The sequence below is a fragment of the Artemia franciscana genome, chromosome 17 (genome assembly GCF_032884065.1).
Source record: "Artemia franciscana chromosome 17, ASM3288406v1, whole genome shotgun sequence".
Taxonomy (NCBI): domain Eukaryota; kingdom Metazoa; phylum Arthropoda; class Branchiopoda; order Anostraca; family Artemiidae; genus Artemia; species Artemia franciscana.
The window spans coordinates 21,087,405-21,106,291 of record NC_088879.1 but is presented as its reverse complement, the minus strand read 5'-3'; the positions used below and the strand labels follow the sequence as shown (position 1 = coordinate 21,106,291).

Below are 18,887 nucleotides of genomic sequence, written 5' to 3'. Positions count from 1 at the left end.
ATATCCAGAGCCTGGACCTACTTCCCCCAAAACTTCCCGTCTTGTATTTTATTCTATAGTTTTCATGTTTTGCCATTTCCTTCTTTTTTTGTTAAATCCCCCTCTGAATAAACTGTGCACTCGCCAGACTAAACCCTTTACAAGATAAGGTAATAAAGTGAGGAGATATGAGTTTTTTTAGGATTTGAAACAACAAAGAGAGATAAAACTCCACAAAAAAAAAGCCTCAAACGAGACTACGGCCAGTATTCCCCGTCCCTTTAATATATTGAACATTTTTTGCCTGTTTTATGTTTTTATTTTTGTTTATGTCTTTCATTTTCGGGTTTACAACTCTGGGATAAGGAAGTAGGGATTAATTTTGTCCTAACATAATGAGTTATTTCGCCATGATTCTAGGTTCACATTATGCTTAGTGGTTAATCTAATCCTCCGTCATATCGGTATTTATAATCCTTCTTTCTTATTGGACAAATTTGAAAACATCTTTGAAAACCTCTAATTTTCCCCTTCTTAAAGTGCACGGGAGGTTCAACAGAACCAAGGCTGAAAAGCTATGAATTAGACATGCTTATAGACTAACTAAAAATTACGGTAGATATCAAGAGAAGCATTAGTAAGGAAATAAATTATTATTACAATAATTATAAAAAATATTTATTTTACGTTCATATAATCAAACATTAAACTTATGATTATCTTAAAAAACAAAAACAAAACAAAAACACCTTTTTTATACTTACCCCCAGAAAGTTTTGGCTGTTCAGGTACGTTTGTTGAATAAGCATTTTTATCAGCCCTTTTGCTTGCTCCGCTGAATACACAAGCTAGTTTTAGAGTTAAATTTTCCTCTTAATTCCGTCCCTCTCAAATGAGAAGTCACATCATAGGAGTAACAAAAAACTGAAATAACAACTTAAATGAATGACTTTTTGATTTAAGACTATCATCCATTTTTGATCTGCCTAGTAATGCGGAAAGTTTAAATACGGATAAGATGATTGAGCTGGAGAATTTAGCTCAAGCAATTGGGGCCTCAATAATAGCGGTAACAGAAGTTCGTAGGCGAAATCCGGATCTACTCAGTTTGTCCAGTTATAATAAAATGATAAAGCTGCGCCCAGATGATCACTGGCTTGGAAAAAAGAAGGAGGTTGCAATTTATATTAACAAGAAAATTCCTGCTTTTCCGATAGAGCTACCTGTGTTTGATCATTATGTTGAGATTTTTTGGGTATTTACAAAGCCCAAACGCCTGCCCTCCCATTATAATAGTATTGCTATTTGTGTTTTTTATTATTCGCCGTGACAAGATTTAGCGTCGGATGGCTTGCCCCCAACCACGCATTGCACCCCGGCCGAGGGCTGAGAATCAGGAGATCGGCACCTGCGCTACGCGAACCCTAATCGGTTTGCATGCGAAAGTTTGCTTTTTTTTTTTTTGTGACAAGATGTCAGTTCTGAAAAAAACTTTCCGAGAAAAACTTCATTTAAGCGCCGGCCGCTGCCTATGTACAGGGTAAATACATCATGGGTGGTATGTTATTGCTTTACAGAATGTTTCAGGTTACAGCATCGTGGATGTCAGGTCATATGTGAATATACTTCATATATGACCTGAAGCGGGAAAAGCAGACACGGGAAATGACAAAACAGGCAAACTTGAGTATTCTTTTTTAAAACGCCTTGCTCGTCATGGTGTCCCAACTTCCCACCTATTACATATTTTTCTTACATTTGTCAGACCACTGGTAGAATAAGCTTGTCCCGTTTGGCATTACGGCCTGTCTTCAGACCAGAAGGACCATATGGAAAGGATCCAATTCCCTTTTTAAAACAATTTTGTTTTAAAAATATTGCTCCCTTTTAAAACAATTTTCCCTTGCAACTCTTTCGACACACCGTAATGAATTGTGTTTAAAATTTTGTGGTTATATTTTGGCAAATCCGCGGCTTCGTAAAAACCTCCCCTCTGAGCTATTATTCTTTATAACAGCTCCCCGAAATATTCTTTTTATTCGGTTTGTTTTTAAAGCTCTTGTTTCGTTTTATTTTATTTTACATATAGTTGGATATCTCGATGTCTTAGATTTTAGTTTAACTCTGTGATATTTCGAATCAGCGTATAAATTTGTATGACGATGGCTGTGACTGTGATTTTGATATGTTTAGTGACTTATATTTTATTACAAGAACTGCCGCTGATCAGTATGGCCATGTAAGATGTTTGATAATAAAATCGTTTATCGTTTTGTTATTCCATTGGCCACATCGAACTTATGCGTAGGAAAGAAATTTTACATTTAATAAATAATTTTTAAAAAGAATTACGGTTACATTCGGCCCCTCTATTACTATGAATATGTTTTTGAAGACGTCAAAAGCAATTGGTGAATCTGTGATGGGAGGGGAAAACTTGGTGATGAGTAATACTGCTATGTAAAAAGAGAATCTAGTGTCATTCAATGAAAATGGTTCTTAAAATTTTGTCTACGCCTCTAGCATGATCATTAGAGGCTAGGATATACAAATTTCATTACCAATTTAAAGGTCTTTTCTTATTAATGAGTTAATTCTTATAGTCCTCTTAATAGGATAAGAAACAACATAGTACCTGAAGGTGGTCCCTTTCTTTTTGTCTCTCATTTTGAACTTTAAGCTTATTGACTTCCTCCTCATACTGTCGAACTTGTTGTTCTGGATGATGAAGCCTACCAAAGAAAAGAAAATTCAAGCTTGATTATAGACCCTTTGCATGGCTTCCTATTATTCAACAATGTTCGGGTCTTTAAAGTCTACCAAAGGCTCACTTTAAAAATGTTCAAGCACATGCCTCAAAACGTGTTCTATTTCTAGACAGTGCTGCAACAAGTACTCCAAATTGTTACTTAAGTATCAAGTATTAAGTACTCATTGTTTTTTTTTTACTTAAATATCAAGTAATAAGTACTTTCCGAATTCTTACTTAAGTATCAAGTACTTGTCAAAATTGTACTTAAGTAGTACTTTAAGTATTTTTTCTATATATGTATATTCTATATATATATATATATATATATATATATATATATATATATATATATATATATATATATATATATATATATATATATATATATATATATATATATGTATATATATATATATATATATATATATATATATATATATATATATATATATATATATATATATATATATATATATATATATATATATAAATATATATATATATATATATATGTATATGTATATATATATATATAAATATATATATATATATATATATATATGTATATGTATATATATATAAATATATATATATATATATATATATATATAAATATATATATATATATATATATATATATATATATATATATATATATATATATATATATAAATATATATATATATATATAAATATATATATATAAATATATATATATATGTATATATATATATATATATATATATATATATATATATATATATATATATATGTATATATATATATATATGTATATATATATATATATATATGTATATATATATATATATAGATAAATATATATATTTCTTATATCAAGCCCATGCTACCTTTTGGTTAAAGCCGTTCTGAAGGCTTCTTAGCGCTTTCCCTTGCCTATAAAATGTCCCCTGTCATTCCTCTCTTGGAAATCTTAATCAAGAACCAGAATTCGCGTTTCATGCGTTTCATCGTTTATAACTATTTCCCTTGTTCGGCTGGTACACACCAAATGAAGTCCAAAAAAATAATCTTAACCAATTTCCAACACAACGGCTTGAAAGGAAAAGACTATCAAAACAATGAAGTGCAGTCAAAAAACTCCTGATTGGATTAGACAGATCACATGACAGGATTAAAATAGTGCATGTAGAGTTGAACTTCTGGCAACTAGTGTTCAGTCAAATCTGGCACGTCTGAAAAAATACAGGGTTATTCTGAAACATGTCGGAATGGTGGAAAAAATATTGAAAATAGAAGAACAAACTTTCGATTGGCTTTAAAACATATATAAGGTAATAAAGTAGTTCATTCTCTGATTCAGTAAGTAAAAACCTTAGCAACAAAAAACTCAAATTTAAATGTAAGGAGTCAAGTGAGTCAGTTGGAGACTTTTTAATAAGAGAAATCAAACCTCAATAAAAAGGAGCAGCAAAAATACACACTTTTGGCAGCTAGCTGAAGGTCGCTGGCTCTCAGCGTGCTGAAAGAAAAGAAGAGCATGAAAATGAAGTCTTGATTCACACTTCGATGACATTTCTCGCCCTCGGCACCTTTACAAGGAAGCTGCCTCAAGTTTTCAAGTTAAATTTCAGACACGCTATGAAAATGTATGGCATCTATATCCTTTGGCTGGTTTTCACTCAAGCAAGCCACATGCTGCGTAGACAATTCAGATGGTCGTAAAACTCCCTACAAACATATTATAAAATCACGGGCCTGCATCAAGCCTGCTGATTCAGACGCATTCCTTCCGGCTGATCAAACTGCAGAATGTTGCAGAAGTTACAACCTACCTATTTCCAGCAGCAGTTTTCACACCATGAAGTGGCAAAAACCATGAGACTACGTCGGAAATCTCCTGAGAAAAAAGAAACAAAACAAAAGCAAAGAGCTCATATGGCACTTGTGACGACGTCGGAAGAGCCCATAGCTCATATGGCAATGAGCTCTAACAAAATTATAAGAATCAGTAGATTAATATAAAAGAAAAATCAGAGGCTTAATACCGGTCGGGATTTAAAATAAAAGCTCTAAGACACAAAGTCCTTTTAAATATCAACATTCATTAAGATCTGATCATCCACTTGCAAGTTAAAAATAACTCCTTTTTTTCTAATTTTCTAAATCACCAATTTTCATCGTCTAGCACGTCCTAGAAGCACCGAACTCACCAAAGCACTGGACCCTCCTAACCCCCCCCCCCCCCGAAGAGAGTGGATCCATTCCGGTTCCGTCAATCACATATTTACGACATTTGCTTGTTCTACCCAATAAGTTCCATCCGTACCTCTCCACTCTAAGCGTCTTCCAAGATCTCCGGTTTCCCCTTCCAACTCTCCCCAATTTCACCAGAACTGGTCTGGGTTAAAATAAGAGCTCTGAGACACGAGTTCTTTCAAAATATCAACTTCAAAAATACCTCACGAACGGTCACCCGCTCTTAAGTTAAAAATTCCTCAATTTTTGTAATTTTTCCGAACTAACACCCCCTCCAATCCGTTTCGATTATGTCAATCACGTATCTAGGACTTGTGCTTATTCTTCCCACCAAGTTTCATCCTGATCTATCCACTCTTAGCGTTTTCCAAGATTTCCGGTCCCCCCTCCCAAATCCCCTCAATGACACTGGATTCGGTTGGGATTTAAAACATGAAATCTGAGTTACGAGGTCCTTCTAAATATGAAATTTCATCCGATGAAATTCAAGATCTGATCACTCCTTCGTAAGTTAAAAATACCTCTTTTTTCTAATTTTTCAGAACTAACCCTTCCCCTAACTCCGCAAAAGAGAGCAAATCCATTCCGGTTATGTAAATCACGTATCTAAGACTTGTGCATATTTTTGCCACTAAGTTTCATCCCAATCCCTCCACTATAAGCATTTTCCAAGATTTTAGGTTTCCCCCTCCAACTCTCCCAATGCCATTTGATCCGGTCGGAATTTCAAATGAGCTCCGAGACATGATATCCTTCTAAATATCAAATTTAATTAAGATCCGATTACCCGTTCCTAAGTTAAATATAGCTCAGTTTTTCGAATTTTTCCTAATTAACCGTCCCCCCAATCCCCCAGAGATGGTCGAATCGGGGAAACAACTATTTTCTGTTTAATCTGGTTTGATTCCTGATACGCCCGCCAAATTTCATCGTCCTAGCTTATCTGGGAGGGCCTAAACTAGCGAAACCGGGACCGACAGACCGACAGAATTTGCTATCACTATATGTCACTTGATAAATACCAAGTCCCATACAAAGTAATTTTTCTCTGGGGATGGAATATTCGGTTGAAGTTTGGCTTCAGTGTGGCTTATTTTGGAAAAGTGTTATTTCTTGACAAGCCACGGGTAGAAGTAGTTTTAGGTCATACTAAATTGAAGGAAAACTCGACATTCTTGAAACTGGAAACCCCCTCCCCCTCGCCCTATTTGATACAAGGTTTGTGATATCAGAGCTCAATTTTAGCCCTGATCCTAGTCATCTTTGGTCTAGCTTTCATTTGGATCCGTTGCTCCATTTGCAAGTTATACTAAATTAAACAAAAGCTTGACTTTTTCAGCACTTAAAACCAACTCCCCCTCGTGCTATTTGAGCAAGGGTTTTCATCTCAAAACTTAATGCCTGTCATGGTCTTAGGCATCTTTGGTTCAATCTTCATTGAGATCCATCACTCCATTTGCAAGTTACACTGAATTAAAAGAAAAACCCAACTTTTTTCTAGCACTTAAAGCCCGCTTCCCCTAATTAAGCTAGAGTCTTCATATCCAAACATTATGTGTCTTATGGTTTTGGCATCTTTGGCTTAACTTTCATTGAGATCCATTACTTCATTCGCAAGTTAAACTGAAGTAAACAAAAAACTCAATTTTTTTAGTACTTACAACCCCCTCCCTCTAATTAAGATTAGACCTCCATCCCAGAACAGTAAATGTATTATACAAACCAAACAAGATATTAAAAATTACCCCCCCCCGCTTTTTTCAGTAAAAAAAACACACACCCCAGACGCAAAAATATAAAATATAAAATCGTATAACCACACGGTAGAAGACCTAAAGTTCTTTCCATACCAAAGACCGATTATTGTTATAAATATGAGACGTATAATCGCAATCGAAAAATCGATACATCCTTGGGTTAGGTATGCTTGCCGAATATGTAATGCTGATAAAACTTTAGTTTTCCCAAACAGAATTAGAGGTATTTCAAATAAATTTGAGTTATGGTAGAATTTCTGGAAAATTCCGAAAAAGGCAAGCTACTTAAGGAATCAAGCGTATTCATGTCCTAAAACTTCATTATTTGTTAACAAAATCAAAGCTATTACAACATAAAAGAGTTACAAGACAAATTTTTGCACAATTTTTGTTTTGTTTAGCTTTGCTCGATTGGCTTTTACTTTCACGATTGCTAAGCTTGATTCTACTTTTTTCGTTAATTGTTTTTCACACTAACGAATAAGGGACTTAGCTCAGAAATTAGAGGTTCCTGAGGATTATAATGCTCGTAAATTTTGCTCTCGTTTGTTTTAAAGCCCTTTTTTAGGCACAAAACGGTCTCTTAAAATGATGCTTTTAACCCGTATTCACCTCGAATAGACACATTCAAATATGTTCTTAAGGAAAGATAAGAATTTACAAAAAATTCAATGAGCACAGCTATGTTAGCAAAATATTCTGCATGGAAGAGTTTGAGATTCGTTTTTTCCACTAAACATAGTTTAGTCTCCGATTCACCTGTAGGCTAAAGTAACGCGTCTTGGGTAAACTTAAGGAAAGAAAAAAGGTCTATGGCCAAGGATAGCAAAACGCTCTAGGTTAGTAATTCATTCTTTATTATTATCCAATAACTGAAAAAAAGCTTCGATTTGAGCTTTTTATAAAAAAGAAATTGTTCGGAGCAAATGGCTTTGTTAAATTGTTGAAAAGTCTTATGCATAAAATATACACTTTAACAAAACACAATTTTAATAGTAAAAAAACAACGAAATTTATTTTAAGCAGTTTTACGCAAATGAATGTAAGGGATATAAGCACAAGCCTTGAGGGTGAATTCTAGAATAAATTACATGGTGTTATCTGATTTCCCATCAAGACTCAAAGGTTCCCGTTTTAGATTTGGCCACGAGTGAATCCATTTTATGTGTTTTTTTAGTTATGCTTAAAAAAAGTTAGATGATATCTGTCTTAAATAGTATTTACAAATACGATAATTTTTTCAAAGTGTGATTAAGTCCCAATCTAATTCTTTTAACTCACTGTTAATTCAAAAGACATTGACCAAAAAAAAAATATTTCTGAAATTTCTATTTAACAATGATTTTATTTTGAGTGTTTGAGATATTTAGTGTTCCCACCAGACTGTCTTGTTCCAAAACTTATTAGCTGTATTTTCCAAGTTTTCAAAGAAATCGCAAGATGTTTTTTTTTAATATTTTTGGAACAGGAGAAATAGATTAAAATATTGAGTTCATATACAGTTCATAAAAAGTGTTCTTCACACCCTTGTCCATCTGCTTCTGCTTGTTGTACGTTGTACGCATTAGGTTTTGTAATTCAAATGTGGCCACATCAGCTTTTGGCTGTTAAAGCCGGTGAAAACTGTATTTACTTTTGCAGACACTCCTGTGCCATTGGACTCACAGTGTTAAGATTCGCAGTAGGGGGAGGGGATCCATCCTTAACTAAAAAATGGATTTTTATGCTGACATTAGTTTTGAAAGAGGACATTTGCACTGAGAAACCTCCCGGAAAGCTAGTCTACAGCTCAATTAAACACAGATTTGAATTTTAAAAAAAGGAAAAGAAAAGGAGAAAAATAAAAAAAAAATAGGTGCGCCATAACACATATCATTGCTGCGACTACTGCTAACAGCCCACCGCAGCACCAGGCCAGCATAAGTCAACACAATTCCACAAGCTCCTCCTCCACTCCAATTTATTCAAGACTTGTACCCCCCCCTCCCCTATGAAGTTTCAGGTTCCTTCAAATCCTTCGGTATTACCTCTTCCCACCCAATTCAGGGAAGATCTCCTTTTCGTCTAGAAGGATAACAAAAAGATAATATTCGGCAATTTATTACCCTTCATCCGCAAAACATTATCTAGCCATTTCTACTTTCTTTCATTATAACTCTAGAAAGTTGAGTTGAACCAGTTCTTTCGTACAGCTTGTTGTTAGACATACGATGAGTTAAAGGGGTATCCAAAACTATCCGTAGACAATGTCCATAAAAACACTCAAGTACCTTTGCCTTTCTGAGAGCCCACGTTACAGAACTATACCACTGTCATTATCACAGCTTCCAATATTCTAATCTTGGCTCAAATGTTCTTTTACTTTTACGCTTTTATCAACTACGAAAAAACCCCATGGGTCTTGACTCTTCTACTTTTTAAACTTTCACTGCATCTACCATCTTTACCAACAACACTACTCAGGTAAAAGAAGCTATCAACTTGATGCATGATCTTGTTACTCAGCATCACCCTTCACCTTCATTTATTTCTATTCTAGGCCACTCATTCCTCTTAACATTAATTTACAAACTTATTCTTGCACCCTGAACTCTCATAATCTCCGAAAATTCATTCGTTTCGCTAATATTTTTATCTAACACCAAACCAGCTTCTTATTTTAACAGGAACAATATTGTCCTTATAAAAAGTACTAATGAGTTTGGTTGATTAATCTGAAACATGATCCAAGGATTAGGTCTGTACAAAATCTCTTCTATAGGCTGAATCAAGAGCCTCTTCATAATCTACAAAGCTGAGGATGAAAGCTTTTTGATAATTCATGCACGTTTCAATTATCAATCTAAGATTGAAAATTGGGCCAACGTGACCTCCCCCCTTTCTAAAGCCACACTGTTATTCTATTTAAATATTATATACAGCATCTCTTAGTTTACCAAGTAATAATTTACCAAGAAATTTACTTCCCTAGAGAAACAAAACTATTGACTATACAATTACCACGCTCACTGTTATCACCTTTCTTATAAAGGGATTTTATTAAAGTATTCCTTAAGTCACTGGGTCCTTCCTCCTTTTCAAAGATACGCTCAAAATCTATGGTAATTTATCTCTAACTTCACGAAAAAAATCTTTCAAAACCTCATATACCACACCCCCTCCCCTGAGGCCTTATCATATTCAATCCTTTTCGTATTAAATAAAAAAAAATAATTTTTTTAGCTGAAAGTAAGGAGCGACATTAAAACTTAAAACGAACAGAAATTACTTCGTATATGAAAGAGGCTGCTACCTCATAAACGCCCCGCTCTTTACGCTAAAGTTTTTTACTGTTTTAAATAGAAGAATTGAGAGAAAGAGTCAAACTTTAGCGTAAAGAGCGGGGCGTTGATGAGGAAGCAGCCTCTTTCATATACAAAATAATTTCTGTTCGTTTTAAGTTTTAATGTCGCTCCTTACTTTCAGCTAAGAAAAAATTAGTTTTTTTTTATTTAATTTCTGAACGTTTTTGAATTAATGCATGTTTGGTTTTGGCTCTCCGCACATAAATTATTAAAATGAAATTTGTATATTAATTCTTTTTTTGGCTAAATGGCTTTCTCTTAGTTTTGATCAGACGATTTTGAAAAATAAGGGGTGGAGAAGGAGGCCTAGTTGCCCTCCAATTTTTTGGTTACTTAAAAAGACAACTAGAACTTTTAATTTTTAACGAACGTTTTTATTAGTAAAAAATATACGTAACTTAAGAATTAACTTACATAACAAACTTTCATAGCCTTATATTTTTATTGTGTATACGAGGGGGTTTGTACCCTCGTTAATACCTCGCTTTTTTACACTAAATCGTAAGTTTTGTCCCAATTCTTTAAGAATGACCACTGAATCAGAAAGGCCGTAGAATAAATTGCTGAAATTACTAAAAATACTTTAGCATAAAGAGCAAGGTATTTATCTCCTCCTAAATACCTCGCTCAAGTATTTTTAGAACCCCTCATATGCGGAATAATCTCTGTTCGTTTTATGTTTCAATGCTACTTTCCTTTCATTTGAAAAAACGTTTTCATGTTTATTTTTCAGTGTTTTCTTATAGTAATGCTAGAGAATCCTGCGCCCTTTTTATTGAATTTTTCTTCCCCCATGACAGATTCCTCCAAGGAAAGATCCTCCAACATAGCCCCCTTTCCTCAGCCCCACCCCCAAACAAAATAAAATCCCCCTGAAAACGTCTGCACACTTCCCAATAACCATTACTATATGTAAACACTGGTCAAAGTTTGTAACTTGCAGCCCCTCCCCCAGGGATTGTGGGGGAGTAAGTCATCCCCAAAGACATAGTTATTATGATTATCGACTATGCTGAACGAAATGGCTACCTCAAAATTTTGATCCGTTGACTTTGGGAAAAAATGAGCGTGGGAGGGGGCCTAGATGCCCTCCAATTTTTTTGGTCACTTAAAAAGGGCACTAGAACTTTTTATTTCCGTTAGAATGAGCCCTCTTGCGACATTCTAGGACCACTTGGTCGATACGATGACCCCTGGGAAAAAAAAAAAAAAAACAAATAAACACGCACCCTGATTTGTCTTCTAGCAAAAAATACAAAATTCCACATTTTTGTAGATAGGAGCTTGAAACTTCTACAGTAGGGTTCTCTGATACGCTGAATTTGATGGTGTCATTTTCGTTAAGATCCTACGACTTTTAGGGGGTGTTTACCCCTAGTTTCCTTAATTAGGGAAATTTTCTCAGGCTCGTAACTTTTGATGGGTATAACTAAACTTGATGAAACTTATATATTTAAAATCAGCATTAAAATGCGATTCTTTTGATGTAGCTATTGATATCAAAATTCAATTTTTTAGAGTTTTGGTTACTATTGAGCCGGGTTCGTTACCACGAACTGTTTGATTGTCTCTAACTCCTCTTCCCAAAATTTATATTCCTTTACTACCAAATTGCCAAACAATTTTGCTTTCTCTAACTTTATTACTTCCTGAAACAACAATTTGACACATTCTCAAGTGTTTGCCAATCTCTCTTTCAGTTTTTCCTTATCACTAGTCGAGGCCCAGTCCCTATCTTTAACTGGGACAAATTTTCGCTTAATTTCTAAACATGTCAATACACTAGTTCACACTGAACAAATCTGGCTCTATCTTCAAAATCCACGGCGATTTTATTCATGGCCCCCATTTTATACCTCCTTAGATGATACTTTTCATATGATCCTCTAATTTTCATATGACGTATAATCTCGCACAGGAGATTTAGTCTCCTGTGCTGGACACAGGGGTTGAGTGAAGTGGAAGGCACTTTAATATTAGCGGTGAAGGTGGCAAAAAGCCAAGCTTATATGAAGCTCACCATCACCCACCTGAAAGCTTGGTTACACTGCCCAACTGTCGTCTGAGGTAACTCTTTGCTGACAATTTTAGTAAAAGCCAAGCACCAGTACTTAACGTTTGTTTGTTTGATGCGGGTGTATTGTTTATTGTGTAATATTTTGAAATTAACCGAGTAGCGTCTTTACTAAAAAGTAGCTATTCTTCACTACCACCTGAAGAAGAACGTGCTATTTAAGACTTAGGGCAGGCACATGCTACCTTTAAAATTTATTTCTATCAGGGGTCCAATACCCATTATAAAACAATTTCCAAAAATGAGTTCCTGAAATTTCGTTCAGGAAGTCGTTCCTGAAATTTCGTTCAGGAAGTCGTTCCTGAAATTTTACTGATAAGCCCTTTTGACAGTTAGCATGCACATGGCATAATATGACTGTTTCTGAAATTCCTCTCCAAAACTCTCGAGGGTTATGACATCACCATAAGCATAGTTAACATTTAGAGCATTCTGGTCGAGCTAGCTATTTTAAAATTTTGATCGAATGTTTTTGGAGACAGGGCAGATAAAAAGGGCATGGGAGGGGTTCTGACAGCCCTCCAACCATACTAAAACTTCTACTTAATCGTGTCCTTATAGTTTGAACTTAATACCCTCTGCGGTATTAAAGATCTGCCTTTTTGATAAGACAGATTTCCTTTTCCAAATGATAAATCATTCCTGTAAGCAAAGGATAAACTGCATAACTTAGACTCCTTGATCCGAGGCTGAAGAGGGCATGGCATCCCTAGAGGCATAGCATTTAGACCTTTTGACTAGTTAGAAAAAAAAAAGAAATTACGAAATTTCGATCTTTTTCGAGGAGAGGGGTCACATTAAAAGAGCAAGGAAGGGGGACCAACCCTAGAGGGATAGTTATTTGACCTCTTGGACTATTTTAAACAAATTGGCTATTTCAAAACTTTTATCGGGTACATTTGGGGAAAAAGTTCTTGTGGGTTGTGGTTGTCCTCCCATCACTCGACTATTAACAGGAGCACTGGTATTTTCAATTCCCAATCGAATGACCACCTACAAATTCTGTATGACCACCCTTTCCATAAAAACCTTATATGTTAGAAACAGGCAACTAGCGTAACTTACAGCCTTTGTCCCGAAGGCTGGGGGGGAGGAGGTTGTCAACACCAGATGCATGGCTGGTTGCCCTCCAATCACTTTTGACTCTTAAAAAAGGAGCAAAAACTTTAAATTTACAATCAAATGTGCTTCTTCCAAAGTTTATACGACCACCTCTTCCATAGAAACCTTATGTTAACAATGGGACACTTGCATAAATCCAAGCCCTTGCCTCCAGGCTTTGGGGGGTTTGTCAACACTAGAGGCATAGTTATTTGACCTTTGGACTATTTTTTACAAAAATGGCTATATCAAAACTTTGATCGGATGCAATTGGGGAAGAGACGGCGAGGGAGGGGGAAGAACTAGTTACTTTCCGATCACTTTCGACTCTTACAAAGGGCATTATAACTTTCAATTTTCAGTTGAACGAGCCTCCTTCGAAGTTTATATGATCACCCCTTCCATAAAAACCTTTATGTTAACAATGGATAGCTTGCATAGTTTACAGCCGTTGCCCCGGGGCTGAGGGAGCTTTGCCAACTCCTGAGTTATGATCATTTAACTGCTGGACTATTTTGAACAAAATGGCTACATGAAAGTTTTGTTCGGATACATTTGGGGAAAAAAGGGCTTGGTTATGGAGAAGAAGGGGGGGTTGTGGTGGCTGGTTTTCCTCCGATCACTTTTGATTTTTAAAAAGGGCAGCGGTGTTATCGATTTCCAATCGAATTAGTCCCCTCCAAAGTATATTCAACGACACATTCCATAAGAAACTTATATCTTATCAATCGGCAACTAGCATAATTTATAGTCCTTGCCCCGAGAGCTGGGGGATTGAATCTGTATGCATACTTATTTGGCCTTTGAACTATTTTGAACAAAGTGACCATTTTAAAGTTTTGATCGGATTCGCCAGGGGGAAAACGATGTTGGGGAAGAGGGGGGCTGGTTGCCCTCCGATTACTTTTGACACTTAAAAAGGGAGCTAGAACCTTCGATTTCCCATCTAATAAACCTCTTCCGAAGTTTATACGATCACCCCTTCCATGAAAATCTTATATTACAAACAATTGGCAACTCGCATAATTTGTAACCCTTGTGACCTTTGGACTATTATAGCAAAATGACTTTGTAGAAATATCGGTTGGATGCATTTGGGGAAAAGAAGGCGTCAGGGGGAGGGGCTAGCTTCTCTCCAATCACTTTTGAATTTCAAAAGAGGCACAAGAACTTCCGATTTCCAATCGAATGAGCCCCACCAAAGTTTATTCTAACATTCTTTCGTGTGAAATGCCTCTAGAAAAAAGAAAAATAATAAATAAATAATAAAACATTGAAACCTTATGACTCTTTACTTTAGGGAATGCTATGGTGCTTCCTCTGACATTGACTTTCTCATTGCATAAAATCAATATGACAATGTATAATTGGCGTTGAATACGTAAGGCTAGGCTCGGCTACGCAGTTTTTTTTTTTGGGGGGGGGGAGTTAGGTTAGATTTTTTTAGGTTAGACCTCGACTCCCCCGTTCAGCCTCCTTAGCAATCCCAATTTACTCTCCGATCCATGCTGTTACAGACAGGTTTCGTAAAAGTTGTATCCCCTTTATTCTAGAGCACCTTAATAATAATTCATAATTGTGTCCTTGCCAAAATCTCCTTTTCCTCCATTGCCGTTTTTATTTTTGATTTATTGTGATGTTTTTGTAATTTAATTGTCAAGTTTACTGATTCGCTCTTCATCTTTGATGATTTTGCCCTTTTAATTTTTTCAATCTCAAGTGTTTGACTTAATGTACTGATTTGAATTTTTTTTTTCTTAACTTTAACTGACAAATAAAGCGAATTCGGCTCTATAGAGCTGGTGATAGCCTTTTGAAAATATATCTTATCTTATCTTTATCTTACACAACAAAAACACGTAATGTTCAACAGTTTTAGTATCACAAACATACGAACTCTTTCTATTCCAAATTTATGAAGAGCAACCAGAGCAACACGGTTCACTTTGTCTGCCCACTCCATAGTAACAACTCAAACCAGACTGGAATGTTTTTGGCGCGTTTTAGTATGCATGTCAATAAGTCGGTAATGCCAACATAACTGCTCCGCTCAGTTTGTAATTTTATCAGCTACATTTAATATCTAGACTAGTACCAATATTTATGGCAGGACTTATAAATAAACTGATAGACGACAGGAAAAAAAAACAGAATAAAAAGAAAGACCAAGAAGAACAATACCTGAGTTTTTGCACAAATTCAAATGTTTCCTACAATAGAACCATTGTTCTCACCTAAAGGCTTCTCATGTTGACGTTTGCAAGAGTATCTTCTCCAAAAATTGACTTGGTATACAAATTGGCTGCCACCATATTGCAATCTCCTGCTAAAGTCTATAAAAAGGGAAAAACAAACATTTTCTTTTTTTAAGGAGCTATTTAGGAACAGTTGAGATAGCCCTAGTCACGGCAAAAGATTGCTGAATAGGAGAGAACCCTCCTGAGTCACTGATGCACAATGGGCGTAAAATAGACGTTTTGGTTGTTCGATCTTTTTCACAGGAACTGGTAGCAAGCCTGTCATCCAGCCATACGACAGCTGAAATCGATTTCTGGACACCGTATTGCCAAGTACGCCAAGCCGTATTGCCAAGTATATATCAATCCACTCTGCTATTACAAAATATGGTCTGAATAGGTTAGTCTAGAAATACGCTTCTCAAAAATATCATAATGATCACCAAGATAAGAAGTTGTTTAAACCTATATCTTGTATATGAGGAGTATATTAGAGACTGTCTCAAGGTTATACAACTCTGGTTATACCAATCTAAAGCTTACCTTATTTCTATAAATGACGACTGCCTCAGAATTTTTCATTTTTAATGGATCAAAGCATTAGTATGGGCGTTGCAGTGAGGGGAGCAGGGAAAAGATAAGTACCTGGTACCAGAAGGTATTTGTTAAAAACTTAACCGTCAAAGGGGCTCCAAGAAAAGGAATAAAAAAAAAAAAATATTGCTTTTAACTCTTTTTTACAACGCAATGAAGTTTGTGCTTCCAGAAGTAACGAGTGAAGTGGGCTTTTGGGTATTTTTGTGCATGATAAATCTTAATTAAAAGCATACATTTTCCTATGCAGCAACTCAATTTTCCAATAGAAAAGACAATGGATGAATCAAACATGGTTAAGCATAATTGTGTTCTGTCTACTTTATCTAATTTTAATGGAAAGAAAGATAATCTTTAAAAGCCCTACAAACTAGAATAAAATTAAACAAGCAGTTTATATCCATTTCTGAGAAAATTTGGACCTGCTCTTTTCAGAAGTAAAGTGGGATTGCAGCCTCTTCTTCTAGTTTCAATGCTTTAAATTAGAAAACAGCTTTTTGCTTGATAGTTATTTTTTATAACAATCTACTATCATGTTCACCTTATGGACACAACAAGTAATACACTTTAAAATCACAATAACTAGCTCAGCATTATAGAGGTGTGAGCTTACAGAAAGCTTTTGATTTATTTAACCACAATACACTGGTAGAGAAACTATTCAATGAATTTCATGTTGACCCCTTTTCTATCAGAATAATTCCATCTTTCCTTTCTAATAGAAACAAAGTTGTCTAAAACCTTAATGTACATTCTGATATCCTCCCAATTTACAATGCTGTGCCCCAGGAACTCTCTTAGACCTAATTTTACTTCTCACAGTGATAAATAACCTCAGTGGCAATCTATTGGATAGATAGGAATTTATTGATAGTGTAACTGTCTTAGAAACGAATTTAAAAAAATGCGTATAGTAGCCCAATGGATATCCTGGAAACAATATCAGATGAAGCTGTTACTGACAATATGACAATTAACCATATAAAGTCAACCATTTTAACAATTAATTTCCTTAAGACTCCCCTTCTTTTGCCTCCCCAATCCCCCTGATATGTCAGTTGATACTATGTAAGTTGGTCAGTTGGAACTATAGATATCCTGGAACCAATATCAGATGAAGCCGTTACTAATAATATGACGATTAACCATTTAAAGTCAACCATTTTAACAATTAATTTCCTTAACACTCCCCTTCTTTTTGCTTCCCCAAACCCCCTGATATGTCAGTTGGCACTATGAATTACTGGGCGTGACTGTCTCAAGCAACTTAAACTGGGATTATCATATTAATATTTTAAAACGCGAAAACACCACATTTTCCCTTCCTAAATTCCTTAAAAAATTTAGATGTCCTATATCACATTGTTTGAGAATCTTACTTTCCTTTGTACACTTATTCGTTGAGTGCACCTATCCTGTTTGAAATCCTGGTATCTCCAACGAATTGTCATAAAGAATAGAGGCAGTCAAAAGTGCCTAAGACCTTTTTTCAATGATGGTAAAGTCCCTTTATCAAAGAGTCAAAGAGTCAATCTGGTCGCACTCAAAGAAAGGAGAAAACATTTCCTTCCGTTTTGCCAACAGCAAAAGTTTTCTTACGTTTTGCCACCAATGACCTCCACAACCCCTGGACAAATTCCCTTTGTCCTAGTCAGTTTTCCCCCCTTTGGCCTCGCCTTGCTAGTTCAGCAAAAATTACTCTCCTTACCCCAATAAAACCATCCATTGAAAGAAATAGAAGAGGTTTTGTCCTGTACATAGTGAATATACTGAATAAGTGACCCCCCCCCCATTTGTTTACATTACAACGATTTAATGATTATTTTGCAAATTTTTAACTTTCTTTTTAGTTTTTTAACAATATTGTGTTTTATTAGGTTTTAGTCCCAAGACTAAATTTGTTCTTGCAGTAATTTTCGATTGCTTTATTTCGCTATTTTTTACCGATACATTTGTTATGGTTGCTCTGTATGGGCTAGTAAGTTTGTGTTCTGTTATAGAAAAATGCAAAAATCCAAAATAAAGCTGTTAAACTTTTGTCACCTAAAATTTTGTTTATTCATAATATTAATGAATTTTACAATAAGAATCAACTTTTTATATTTCAAAAACAAGTTAGTATTTTCACATATAAATTTATCAATAATATTCTTCCCTCTTCTTTCAAAATTTTTTTCTCAATTAATAGTAATCACCATAGCCATGATACACAAGGGGTATCAGAAATTTTGCCCCCTCTGTATGGGATATTATTCCAATTGAAATAAAAATTCAAGTCGTCGAACATCCTTCAAGGCTGCAGCTAAGAGATTTTTCCTTGCAAAAGAATAGTATGTTTGTATGTATATGCATGTCGTTTATATGTTTGTATGTAGTACTATGTAGAGTAGAGAAGACTGCCACCTGCTACCCACAAACCCTCTGGGGCTTTCTTAGCAGGTGCTGCAAAGTGTTTTGTATACATTTTTACAATAAATTTATGTTATCTTGTTTTTCGTTTAGTTCACTCTCTTTTAATTCTGCGAGTTTGAATTGTTCCTGGCATTTTACACAACCCTTTTAATATTTTGATAACTTTTTCTGAGTTATATTCGTATTTTAATTTGTATGTGCTTTCTGACTCTAAAATGCAAATTTGGCTCACCTGGACTTGCAATAGCTGTTTTTTAGAAATGAAAATCTTGTCTGATCTAGTTACTTTTGTAAGCTCAAATGAAGATGACAAAAGATAGCTGGCATGTATGATAATTCATGATTTGTAATATCAGATCACCCAAACAGGAGTAATCCACCTATTATTGACCAAATTTT

At 35.1% G+C, this 18,887-nt stretch overlaps 1 protein-coding gene across 2 annotated transcripts in view; it reads right to left on the bottom strand.

The window, feature by feature from the left end:
• Window positions 1-18,887, bottom strand: part of LOC136037995 (UDP-N-acetylglucosamine transporter-like) — a 446,903-nt gene that overhangs the window by 412,871 nt on the left and 15,145 nt on the right. The gene's annotated exons all lie outside the window — the stretch shown is intronic.